The sequence below is a fragment of the Engystomops pustulosus genome, unplaced genomic scaffold (genome assembly GCF_040894005.1).
Source record: "Engystomops pustulosus unplaced genomic scaffold, aEngPut4.maternal MAT_SCAFFOLD_48, whole genome shotgun sequence".
Classification (NCBI taxonomy): Eukaryota; Metazoa; Chordata; class Amphibia; order Anura; family Leptodactylidae; genus Engystomops; species Engystomops pustulosus.
The window spans coordinates 862,121-875,824 of NW_027284965.1; the positions used below are offsets into that span (position 1 = coordinate 862,121).

The 13,704-nt window shown below is 48.9% G+C and overlaps 1 long non-coding RNA gene across 1 annotated transcript; it reads right to left on the bottom strand.

The window, feature by feature from the left end:
- Positions 1-365: 365 nt before the first annotated feature.
- LOC140106874 (uncharacterized) lies at positions 366-5,947 on the bottom strand. The gene is made up of 3 exons (XR_011850894.1): positions 5,783-5,947; positions 4,321-4,458; positions 366-457 (listed from the first exon to the last, which is right to left on the bottom strand). It is a non-coding gene; the product is annotated as an uncharacterized lncRNA (long non-coding RNA).
- Positions 5,948-13,704: the final 7,757 nt, after the last annotated feature.

Below are 13,704 nucleotides of genomic sequence, written 5' to 3' on the forward strand. Positions count from 1 at the left end.
ACACTAAGAGACTGACGTGTGTTCTAGCCCCGGGGCAGTCATGAAAGAGTTAATTTGAAAGTCGCCTGTACAACATGAAGGACTGTTTTGAGTCCTAGATAAAAAAAAATCTCTAACAGCAGCGCTGGGGTCCTGGATTCAAGTTCCACCCAGGTCAACATCTGCAAAGAGTTTCTATGTTCTCTCTGTGTTTGTGTGGGTTTCCTCTGGGTCCTCCGGTTTCCTCCCACACTCCAAAACATACTGGTCGGTTGATTAGATTGTAAGCCCCATGGGGACATGGACCAATTTGTCATGCTTTGTGCAGCGCTGTGGTATCTGTGTGCGCTATATACATAAAGAGTTATTATTATTAAAGAGAAGCATCTTACATCGAGGCCAATGAAAATATCTCCACAGGAGAGCGGCAGCGAGAAGAACCAGCAGGAGGATAGACAGTGGGACAAAGATGGCGACCCTGGGGGAGAAGAAGACACAAGATAATATCCCAGAGATATGGTATGTGCATCTATCTACAGGACCTGGTGCAATGCGGGGAGATTGCATACCGACTAATCCTGCCACTGTACGACCATAACAGCCCCAATCTGATGGAAACAGCCTCAACAGCCCCAATCTGATGGAAACAGCCTCTGCAGCCCCAATCTGATGGAAACAGCCTCAGCAGCCCCAATCTGATGGAAACAGCCTCTACAGCCCCAATCTGATGGAAACAGCCTCTACAGCCCCAATCTGATGGAAACAGCCTCAACAGCCCCAATCTGATGGAAACAGCCTCAACAGCCCCAATCTGATGGAGACAGCCTCAACAGCCCCAATCTGATGGAAACAGCCTCAACAGCCCCAATCTGATGGGAACATCCTCTACAGCCCCAATCTGATGGAAACAGCCTCAACAGCCCCAATCTGATGGGAACAGCCTCAGCAGCCCCAATCTGATGGGAACAGCCTCAACAGCCCCAATCTGATGGAAACAGCCTCAACAGCCCCAATCTGATGGAAACAGCCTCAACAGCCCCAATCTGATGGAAACAGCCTCAACAGCCCCAATCTGATGGAAACAGCCTCAACAGCCCCAATCTGATGGAAACAGCCTCAACAGCCCCAATCTGATGGAAACAGCCTCAACAGCCCCAATCTGATGGAAACAGCCTCAACAGCCCCAATCTGATGGAGACAGCCTCAACAGCCCCAATCTGATGGAAACAGCCTCAACAGCCTCAACAGCCCCAATCTGATGGAAACAGCCTCAACAGCCCCAATCTGATGGAAACAGCCTCAACAGCCCCAATCTGATGGAAACAGCCTCAACAGCCCCAATCTGATGGAAACAGCCTCAACAGCCCCAATCTGATGGAAACAGCCTCAACAGCCCCAATCTGATGGAAACAGCCTCAACAGCCCCAATCTGATGGAGACAGCCTCAACAGCCCCAATCTGATGGAAACAGCCTCAACAGCCTCAACAGCCCCAATCTGATGGAAACAGCCTCAACAGCCCCAATCTGATGGAAACAGCCTCAGCAGCCCCAATCTGATGGAAACAGCCTCAGCAGCCCCAATCTGATGGAAACAGCCTCAACAGCCCCAATCTGATGGAAACAGCCTCAGCAGCCCCAATCTGATGGAAACAGCCTCAACAGCCCCAATCTGATGGAAACAGCCTCAGCAGCCCCAATCTGATGGAAACAGCCTCAGCAGCCCCAATCTGATGGAAACAGCCTCAACAGCCCCAATCTGATGGAAACAGCCTCAACAGCCCCAATCTGATGGAAACAGCCTCAACAGCCCCAATCTGATGGAAACAGCCTCAACAGCCCCAATCTGATGGAAACAGCCTCAACAGCCCCAATCTGATGGAAACAGCCTCAACAGCCCCAATCTGATGGAAACAGCCTCAACAGCCCCAATCTGATGGAAACAGCCTCAACAGCCCCAATCTGATGGAAACAGCCTCAACAGCCCCAATCTGATGGAGACAGCCTCAACAGCCCCAATCTGATGGAAACAGCCTCAACAGCCTCAACAGCCCCAATCTGATGGAAACAGCCTCAACAGCCCCAATCTGATGGAAACAGCCTCAGCAGCCCCAATCTGATGGAAACAGCCTCAGCAGCCCCAATCTGATGGAAACAGCCTCAACAGCCCCAATCTGATGGAAACAGCCTCAGCAGCCCCAATCTGATGGAAACAGCCTCAGCAGCCCCAATCTGATGGAAACAGCCTCAGCAGCCCCAATCTGATGGAAACAGCCTCAGCAGCCCCAATCTGATGGAAACAGCCTCAACAGCCCCAATCTGATGGAAACAGCCTCAACAGCCCCAATCTGATGGAAACAGCCTCAACAGCCCCAATCTGATGGAAACAGCCTCAACAGCCCCAATCTGATGGAAACAGCCTCAACAGCCCCAATCTGATGGAAACAGCCTCAACAGCCCCAATCTGATGGAAACAGCCTCAGCAGCCCCAATCTGATGGAAACAGCCTCAGCAGCCCCAATCTGATGGAAACAGCCTCAGCAGCCCCAATCTGATGGAAACAGCCTCAGCAGCCCCAATCTGATGGAAACAGCCTCAGCAGCCCCAATCTGATGGAAACAGCCTCAGCAGCCCCAATCTGATGGAAACAGCCTCAGCAGCCCCAATCTGATGGAAACAGCCTCAGCAGCCCCAATCTGATGGAAACAGCCTCAGCAGCCCCAATCTGATGGAAACAGCCTCAGCAGCCCCAATCTGATGGAAACAGCCTCAGCAGCCCCAATCTGATGGAAACAGCCTCAGCAGCCCCAATCTGATGGAAACAGCCTCAGCAGCCCCAATCTGATGGAAACAGCCTCAGCAGCCCCAATCTGATGGAAACAGCCTCAGCAGCCCCAATCTGATGGAAACAGCCTCAGCAGCCCCAATCTGATGGAAACAGCCTCAGCAGCCCCAATCTGATGGAAACAGCCTCAGCAGCCCCAATCTGATGGAAACAGCCTCAGCAGCCCCAATCTGATGGAAACAGCCTCAGCAGCCCCAATCTGATGGAAACAGCCTCAGCAGCCCCAATCTGATGGAAACAGCCTCAGCAGCCCCAATCTGATGGAAACAGCCTCAGCAGCCCCAATCTGATGGAAACAGCCTCAGCAGCCCCAATCTGATGGAAACAGCCTCAGCAGCCCCAATCTGATGGAAACAGCCTCAGCAGCCCCAATCTGATGGAAACAGCCTCAGCAGCCCCAATCTGATGGAAACAGCCTCTACAAGACTTTGGGGGTTGTCTATGGAAACAGCCTCATGTGTGTGTTAGATGCTGGTGTTGGTGGGGAAACTCTGTCTTCTGTCCCTCACTCAGATCATTCCAGAGATGTTGGATGGGGTGGAGGGAAGCGCTCAGGGCCGTCACTACTTCCTTCACACCAGACTCATCCCCCCCCCCCCCCCCCCCACGTCTTCAGGGTCTCATATCAAATTTTGAGTCAGGGAAGATTTATTCCCAGAGGCAAATAGACATTGGCTTTGTGAAAGGTGGTGAGACACGAGATATTGAGCGAGAATGAATTGGAGGAATCTGAGGGGCTGTAGAAGTTTTCTCAGATTGTGACTTGTGCTGCTGACACATTGTGACACTCTGACTTTTGTCTCTTCATGATGTCCAGCAGTAGATGGGAGATTCTATTTAGGTGGTGTCCCCGCTCCTCATCACTCGGGGCAAGGAGTAAAGCACAGTGGGGAATCTACATAGCAGCAAAGTGTAATGTTCTGGACAAATCTCCCCGTGCTGCACTTGTCAATTATTACCTTATTAAAGCTGCAGAAATCTTGACCATGCTTAAAGTTTGTTCCGGATACAATGATCTCAGGAAAAATAACTAGAAAGACGACTGCACATTCAAGAACTGTTCAACTTATCTATTGTGTTCTGTCAACTCAAAGTCTAACTTCTTCCTGTATCTGCCCTGAAGTTGAGTCAAATTTAGACTTCCCACAATAACTATGATGGCTTTTGCTTTTGCATTAAGTAATTTAGCAGTAAATCCAGTGAGATATCTACAAGTCAGTTCCATGAGCTAAGCATAGTGTGCCGTACAGTACCTACACAGGGACTAGCCTGGCAGCTTTCATGTAATAAGTAGTAGAAAACAGCAGTGACAAAGTAACATGAAGTCTGTGCTGTGAGAGCGGTAAGGGTTAACAGCTTCCCTGCAGTGGAGTAGTTGTGCTTTAAGACTAACACCCCCCAATCTGAACCTGCCAGTTACATCAACATATGAAGATCTCTGATTCATTTGCAGAGTCCTGTAGAATGTCTTATATAGTAGCAGTAAAACATAACATACACATCACGTCCAGCTGGGCTTTCCATTGGGGCTCTTCTGGTGGACATACTTGTTTGGGCACTTGTTGAGATACTTTTCGGGGCACTTGTTGGGGCACTCGTTGAGATACTTCTTGGGATTCTTGTTGTAGTTTGAGGTCTGTAGAGGAAACAAATAGTAGTAATAGAACAGTAGTGACGTTAGAATTGCCCATGGAAGTAAGAGCTACTTCCAAAGGGGAATTCCGCAGCGGGAGCAGAATATTCCTAGCTGCCCATGACAACCAATCACAGCTCAGCTTTCACTTTACCATTACTCATGAATATTTCAAAGGGGATCTGTGATTGGTTAATAAATCTCACAATCAGTCAATGTCAGTCACAGTGAGTGGTCTCACTACCTGTCCATGGGTTATACATGGAAGATCTCCCGGGCACGCTGCTCCTTTCTCAGTCCTCGTGTCACCTCCGTGTCCGTGGTGTACTGCAGGTCCTATGTCAGGAAATGTATGGAGAAATAGTGCAGACCTCCAGGGTAAAGAAAGAGGTTTGTATTGTATATACTTACAGCATATAAAAGCATACAGCGCCAAACACCTCGTCCAACACAGGTTTCGCATCTTCAGGCTTCTTCTGCCCTGGAGCAGCGTGCCCGGGAGATCTTCCATTTTTTACCTGTGGACAGGTGGTGAGACCACTCATTGGGGCAGATTTATTTACCCGGTCCATTTGCGATCCAGCGGCGCATTCTGTGCGTGGATTCGTGTCTTCCAGCGATTCACTAAGGCAGTTCCTCCGACGTCCACCAGGTGGCGCTGCTGCGCTGAAGAGCATCGGAACGCACTGGAGTTCACCGGCTCTGGCTGAGTGAAGGTAAGCGCGTGCCGTGCGACAACTTTTTATTTTTTTTAAATGCGGCGGTTTTTCCGAATCCTTCGGGTTTTCGTTTGGCCACGCCCCCCGATTTCCGTTGCGTGCATGCCGGCGCTGATGCGCCATAATCCGATGGCGTGCGCCAAAAACCGAGGGCAATTCAGGGGAAATCGGCGCAAATCGGAAATATTCGGGTAACACGTCGAGAAAACGCGATTCGGGCCCTTAGTAAATGACCCCCAATGTGATTGAATCATTAGGAGTTGAGCACTGACATTGATTGTGTGGGAGTTTTACCGAGTCAGCAGCTCCTCTGATCTTATTCTGTACTCTGTACTGTACAGGTCAATAAATCTGCCCCATTGTCTCCATAATGTGAGGCTCTGGGGGAGGCCGGGAGCCGGAGAGAAGAAACCTTGTCTAGGGGATCACTGGGATAAGCCGATCCCCATAGCAGAGTTATGGTTGGGCCTCGCACCACATCACGCGTAGCCGACTCTTCTAGCTCCTTGTGAGGCGGCTCCAATGACATCAAGCCTGACCTGCAGGAAGCCTAAGGACATGATGAGGTAAAAGCACGGATGTCAGGTGGGTGTATCGGGGGGACATACCTTCTGGGAGGAGGCAGACAATTTTCTTTACATTTTTTGCGGTCTTTTTCCTTCTTTTTTCCTTCTTTACAACACACTTTTGTCCCCTCAGGGGATGGAGCTTCAGATTTATTTTTTATGAGATTCCCAGTCAGAAGCAAAAGAGAAAAGAGAAAAAACAAGTATCAGTACCAGCTCACCATGGTAACCACCACCTCCATCATCATCCACACTGCCAGCTCACCATGGTAACCACCATCTCTATCATCAGACATCCTACTAATCATCACTACTACCCCCATCATCATCCACACTGCCAGCTCACCATGGTAACCACCATCTCTATCATCAGACATCCTACTAATCATCACTACTACCCCCATCATCATCTACACTGCCAGCTCACCATGGTAACCACCATCTCCATCATCAGACATCCTACTAATCATCACTACTACCCCCATCATCATCCACACTGCCAGCTCACCATGGTAACCACCATCTCCATCATCAGACATCCTACTAATCATCACTACTACCCCCATCATCATCTACACTGCCAGCTCACCATGGTAACCACCATCTCTATCATCAGACATCCTACTAATCATCACTACTACCCCCATCATCATCCACACTGCCAGCTCACCATGGTAACCACCACCTCTATCATCAGACATCCTACTAATCATCACTACTACCCCCATCATCATCCACACTGCCAGCTCACCATGGTAACCACCACCTCCATCATCAGACATCCTACTAATCATCACTACTACCCCCATCATCATCCACACTGCCAGCTCACCATGGTAACCACCATCTCTATCATCACTACTACCCCCATCATCATCCACACTGCCAGCTCACCATGGTAACCACCATCTCTATCATCAGACATCCTACTAATCATCACTACTACCCCCATCATCATCCACACTGCCAGCTCACCATGGTAACCACCATCTCTATCATCAGACATCCTACTAATCATCACTACTACCCCCATCATCATCCACACTGCCAGCTCACCATGGTAACCACCACCTCCATCATCAGACATCCTACTAATCATCACTACTACCCCCATCATCATCCACACTGCCAGCTCACCATGGTAACCACCATCTCTATCATCACTACTACCCCCATCATCATCCACACTGCCAGCTCACCATGGTAACCACCATCTCCATCATCAGACATCCTACTAATCATCACTACTACCCCCATCATCATCCACACTGCCAGCTCACCATGGTTACCACCATCTCTATCATCAGACATCCTACTAATCATCACTACTACCCCCATCATCATCCACACTGCCAGCTCACCATGGTAACCACCATCTCTATCATCACTACTACCCCCATCATCATCCACACTGCCAGCTCACCATGGTAACCACCATCTCTATCATCAGACATCCTACTAATCATCACTACTACCCCCATCATCATCCACACTGCCAGCTCACCATGGTAACCACCATCTCTATCATCAGACATCCTACTAATCATCACTACTACCCCCATCATCATCCACACTGCCAGCTCACCATGGTAACCACCATCTCTATCATCAGACATCCTACTAATCATCACTACTACCCCCATCATCATCTACACTGCCAGCTCACCATGGTAACCACCATCTCCATCATCAGACATCCTACTAATCATCACTACTACCCCCATCATCATCCACACTGCCAGCTCACCATGGTAACCACCATCTCCATCATCAGACATCCTACTAATCATCACTACTACCCCCATCATCATCCACACTGCCAGCTCACCATGGTAACCACCATCTCCATCATCAGACATCCTACTAATCATCACTACTACCCCCATCATCATCTACACTGCCAGCTCACCATGGTAACCACCATCTCTATCATCAGACATCCTACTAATCATCACTACTACCCCCATCATCATCCACACTGCCAGCTCACCATGGTAACCACCACCTCTATCATCAGACATCCTACTAATCATCACTACTACCCCCATCATCATCCACACTGCCAGCTCACCATGGTAACCACCACCTCCATCATCAGACATCCTACTAATCATCACTACTACCCCCATCATCATCCACACTGCCAGCTCACCATGGTAACCACCATCTCTATCATCACTACTACCCCCATCATCATCCACACTGCCAGCTCACCATGGTAACCACCATCTCTATCATCAGACATCCTACTAATCATCACTACTACCCCCATCATCATCCACACTGCCAGCTCACCATGGTAACCACCATCTCTATCATCAGACATCCTACTAATCATCACTACTACCCCCATCATCATCCACACTGCCAGCTCACCATGGTAACCACCACCTCCATCATCAGACATCCTACTAATCATCACTACTACCCCCATCATCATCCACACTGCCAGCTCACCATGGTAACCACCATCTCTATCATCACTACTACCCCCATCATCATCCACACTGCCAGCTCACCATGGTAACCACCATCTCCATCATCAGACATCCTACTAATCATCACTACTACCCCCATCATCATCCACACTGCCAGCTCACCATGGTTACCACCATCTCTATCATCAGACATCCTACTAATCATCACTACTACCCCCATCATCATCCACACTGCCAGCTCACCATGGTAACCACCATCTCTATCATCAGACATCCTACTAATCATCACTACTACCCCCATCATCATCCACACTGCCAGCTCACCATGGTAACCACCACCTCCATCATCAGACATCCTACTAATCATCACTACTACCCCCATCATCATCCACACTGCCAGCTCACCATGGTAACCACCATCTCTATCATCACTACTACCCCCATCATCATCCACACTGCCAGCTCACCATGGTAACCACCATCTCTATCATCAGACATCCTACTAATCATCACTACTACCCCCATCATCATCCACACTGCCAGCTCACCATGGTAACCACCACCTCCATCATCAGACATCCTACTAATCATCACTACTACCCCCATCATCATCCACACTGCCAGCTCACCATGGTAACCACCATCTCTATCATCACTACTACCCCCATCATCATCCACACTGCCAGCTCACCATGGTAACCACCATCTCCATCATCAGACATCCTACTAATCATCACTACTACCCCCATCATCATCCACACTGCCAGCTCACCATGGTAACCACCATCTCTATCATCAGACATCCTACTAATCATCACTACTACCCCCATCATCATCGACACTGCCAGCTCACCATGGTAACTACCACCTCCATCATCAGACATCCTACTAATCATCACTACTACCCCCATCATCATCCACACTGCCAGCTCACCATGGTAACCACCATCTCTATCATCACTACTACCCCCATCATCATCCACACTGCCAGCTCACCATGGTAACCACCATCTCTATCATCAGACATCCTACTAATCATCACTACTACCCCCATCATCATCCACACTGCCAGCTCACCATGGTAACCACCATCTCTATCATCAGACATCCTACTAATCATCACTACTACCCCCATCATCATCCACACTGCCAGCTCACCATGGTAACCACCATCTCTATCATCAGACATCCTACTAATCATCACTACTACCCCCATCATCATCCACACTGCCAGCTCACCATGGTAACCACCATCTCCATCATCAGACATCCTACTAATCATCACTACTACCCCCATCATCATCTACACTGCCAGCTCACCATGGTAACCACCATCTCTATCATCAGACATCCTACTAATCATCACTACTACCCCCATCATCATCCACACTGCCAGCTCACCATGGTAACCACCACCTCCATCATCAGACGTCCTACTAATCATCACTACTACCCCCATCATCATCCACACTGCCAGCTCACCATGGTAACCACCATCTCCATCATCAGACATCCTACTAATCATCACTACTACCCCCATCATCATCCACACTGCCAGCTCACCATGGTAACCACCATCTCTATCATCACTACTACCCCCATCATCATCCACACTGCCAGCTCACCATGGTAACCACCATCTCTATCATCAGACATCCTACTAATCATCACTACTACCCCCATCATCATCCACACTGCCAGCTCACCATGGTAACCACCATCTCTATCATCAGACATCCTACTAATCATCACTACTACCCCCATCATCATCCACACTGCCAGCTCACCATGGTAACCACCACCTCCATCATCAGACATCCTACTAATCATCACTACTACCCCCATCATCATCCACACTGCCAGCTCACCATGGTAACCACCATCTCTATCATCACTACTACCCCCATCATCATCCACACTGCCAGCTCACCATGGTAACCACCATCTCCATCATCAGACATCCTACTAATCATCACTACTACCCCCATCATCATCCACACTGCCAGCTCACCATGGTTACCACCATCTCTATCATCAGACATCCTACTAATCATCACTACTACCCCCATCATCATCCACACTGCCAGCTCACCATGGTAACCACCATCTCTATCATCAGACATCCTACTAATCATCACTACTACCCCCATCATCATCCACACTGCCAGCTCACCATGGTAACCACCACCTCCATCATCAGACATCCTACTAATCATCACTACTACCCCCATCATCATCCACACTGCCAGCTCACCATGGTAACCACCATCTCTATCATCACTACTACCCCCATCATCATCCACACTGCCAGCTCACCATGGTAACCACCATCTCTATCATCAGACATCCTACTAATCATCACTACTACCCCCATCATCATCCACACTGCCAGCTCACCATGGTAACCACCACCTCCATCATCAGACATCCTACTAATCATCACTACTACCCCCATCATCATCCACACTGCCAGCTCACCATGGTAACCACCATCTCCATCATCAGACATCCTACTAATCATCACTACTACCCCCATCATCATCCACACTGCCAGCTCACCATGGTAACCACCATCTCTATCATCAGACATCCTACTAATCATCACTACTACCCCCATCATCATCGACACTGCCAGCTCACCATGGTAACTACCACCTCCATCATCAGACATCCTACTAATCATCACTACTACCCCCATCATCATCCACACTGCCAGCTCACCATGGTAACCACCATCTCTATCATCACTACTACCCCCATCATCATCCACACTGCCAGCTCACCATGGTAACCACCATCTCTATCATCAGACATCCTACTAATCATCACTACTACCCCCATCATCATCCACACTGCCAGCTCACCATGGTAACCACCATCTCTATCATCAGACATCCTACTAATCATCACTACTACCCCCATCATCATCCACACTGCCAGCTCACCATGGTAACCACCATCTCTATCATCAGACATCCTACTAATCATCACTACTACCCCCATCATCATCCACACTGCCAGCTCACCATGGTAACCACCATCTCTATCATCAGACATCCTACTAATCATCACTACTACCCCCATCATCATCCACACTGCCAGCTCACCATGGTAACCACCATCTCCATCATCAGACATCCTACTAATCATCACTACTACCCCCATCATCATCCACACTGCCAGCTCACCATGGTAACCACCATCTCTATCATCAGACATCCTACTAATCATCACTACTACCCCCATCATCATCCACACTGCCAGCTCACCATGGTAACCACCATCTCCATCATCAGACATCCTACTAATCATCACTACTACCCCCATCATCATCCACACTGCCAGCTCACCATGGTAACCACCATCTCCATCATCAGACATCCTACTAATCATCACTACTACCCCCATCATCATCCACACTGCCAGCTCACCATGGTAACCACCATCTCTATCATCAGACATCCTACTAATCATCACTACTACCCCCATCATCATCCACACTGCCAGCTCACCATGGTAACCACCATCTCTATCATCAGACATCCTATTAATCATCACTACTACCCCCATCATCATCCACACTGCCAGCTCACCATGGTAACCACCATCTCTATCATCAGACATCCTACTAATCATCACTACTACCCCCATCATCATCCACACTGCCAGCTCACCATGGTAACCACCATCTCCATCATCAGACATCCTACTAATCATCACTACTACCCCCATCATCATCCACACTGCCAGCTCACCATGGTAACCACCACCTCCATCATCAGACATCCTACTAATCATCACTACTACCCCCATCATCATCTACACTGCCAGCTCACCATGGTAAACACCATCTCCATCATCAGACATCCTACTAATCATCACTACTACCCCCATCATCATCCACACTGCCAGCTCACCATGGTAACCACCATCTCCATCATCAGACATCCTACTAATCATCACTACTACCCCCATCATCATCCACACTGCCAGCTCACCATGGTAACCACCACCTCCATCATCACTACTACCCCCATCATCATCCACACTGCCAGCTCACCATGGTAACCACCATCTCCATCATCACTACTACCCCCATCATCATCCACACTGCCAGCTCACCATGGTAACCACCACCTCCATCATCAGACGTCCTACTAATCATCACTACTACCCCCATCATCATCCACACTGCCAGCTCACCATGGTAACCACCATCTCTATCATCAGACATCCTACTAATCATCACTACTACCCCCATCATCATCCACACTGCCAGCTCACCATGGTAACCACCATCTCCATCATTAGACGTCCTACTAATCATCACTACTACCCCCATCATCATCCACACTGCCAGCTCACCATGGTAACCACCATCTCCATCATCAGACATCCTACTAATCATCACTACTACCCCCACCATCATCCACACTGCCAGCTCACCATGGTAACCACCATCTCTATCATCAGACATCCTACTAATCATCACTACTACCCCCATCATCATCCACACTGCCAGCTCACCATGGTAACCACCACCTCCATCATCAGACATCCTACTAATCATCACTACTACCCCCATCATCATCCACACTGCCAGCTCACCATGGTAACCACCACCTCCATCATCAGACATCCTACTAATCATCACTACTACCCCCATCATCATCCACACTGCCAGCTCACCATGGTAACCACCATCTCTATCATCAGACATCCTACTAATCATCACTACTACCCCCATCATCATCCACACTGCCAGCTCACCATGGTAACCACCATCTCTATCATCAGACATCCTACTAATCATCACTACTACCCCCATCATCATCCACACTGCCAGCTCACCATGGTAACCACCACCTCCATCATCAGACATCCTACTAATCATCACTACTACCCCCATCATCATCCACACTGCCAGCTCACCATGGTAACCACCATCTCTATCATCAGACATCCTACTAATCATCACTACTACCCCCATCATCATCCACACTGCCAGCTCACCATGGTAACCACCATCTCTATCATCAGACATCCTACTAATCATCACTACTACCCCCATCATCATCCACACTGCCAGCTCACCATGGTAACCACCACCTCCATCATCAGACATCCTACTAATCATCACTACTACCCCCATCATCATCCACACTGCCAGCTCACCATGGTAACCACCATCTCTATCATCAGACATCCTACTAATCATCACTACTACCCCCATCATCATCTACACTGCCAGCTCACCATGGTAACCACCACCTCCATCATCAGACATCCTACTAATCATCACTACTACCCCCATCATCATCCACACTGCCAGCTCACCATGGTAACCACCACCTCCATCATCAGACATCCTACTAATAATCACTACTACCCCCATCATCATCCACACTGCCAGCTCACCATGGTAACCACCATCTCCATCATCAGACGTCCTACTAATCATCACTACTACCCCCATCATCATCCACACTGCCAGCTCACCATGGTAACCACCATCTCTATCATCAG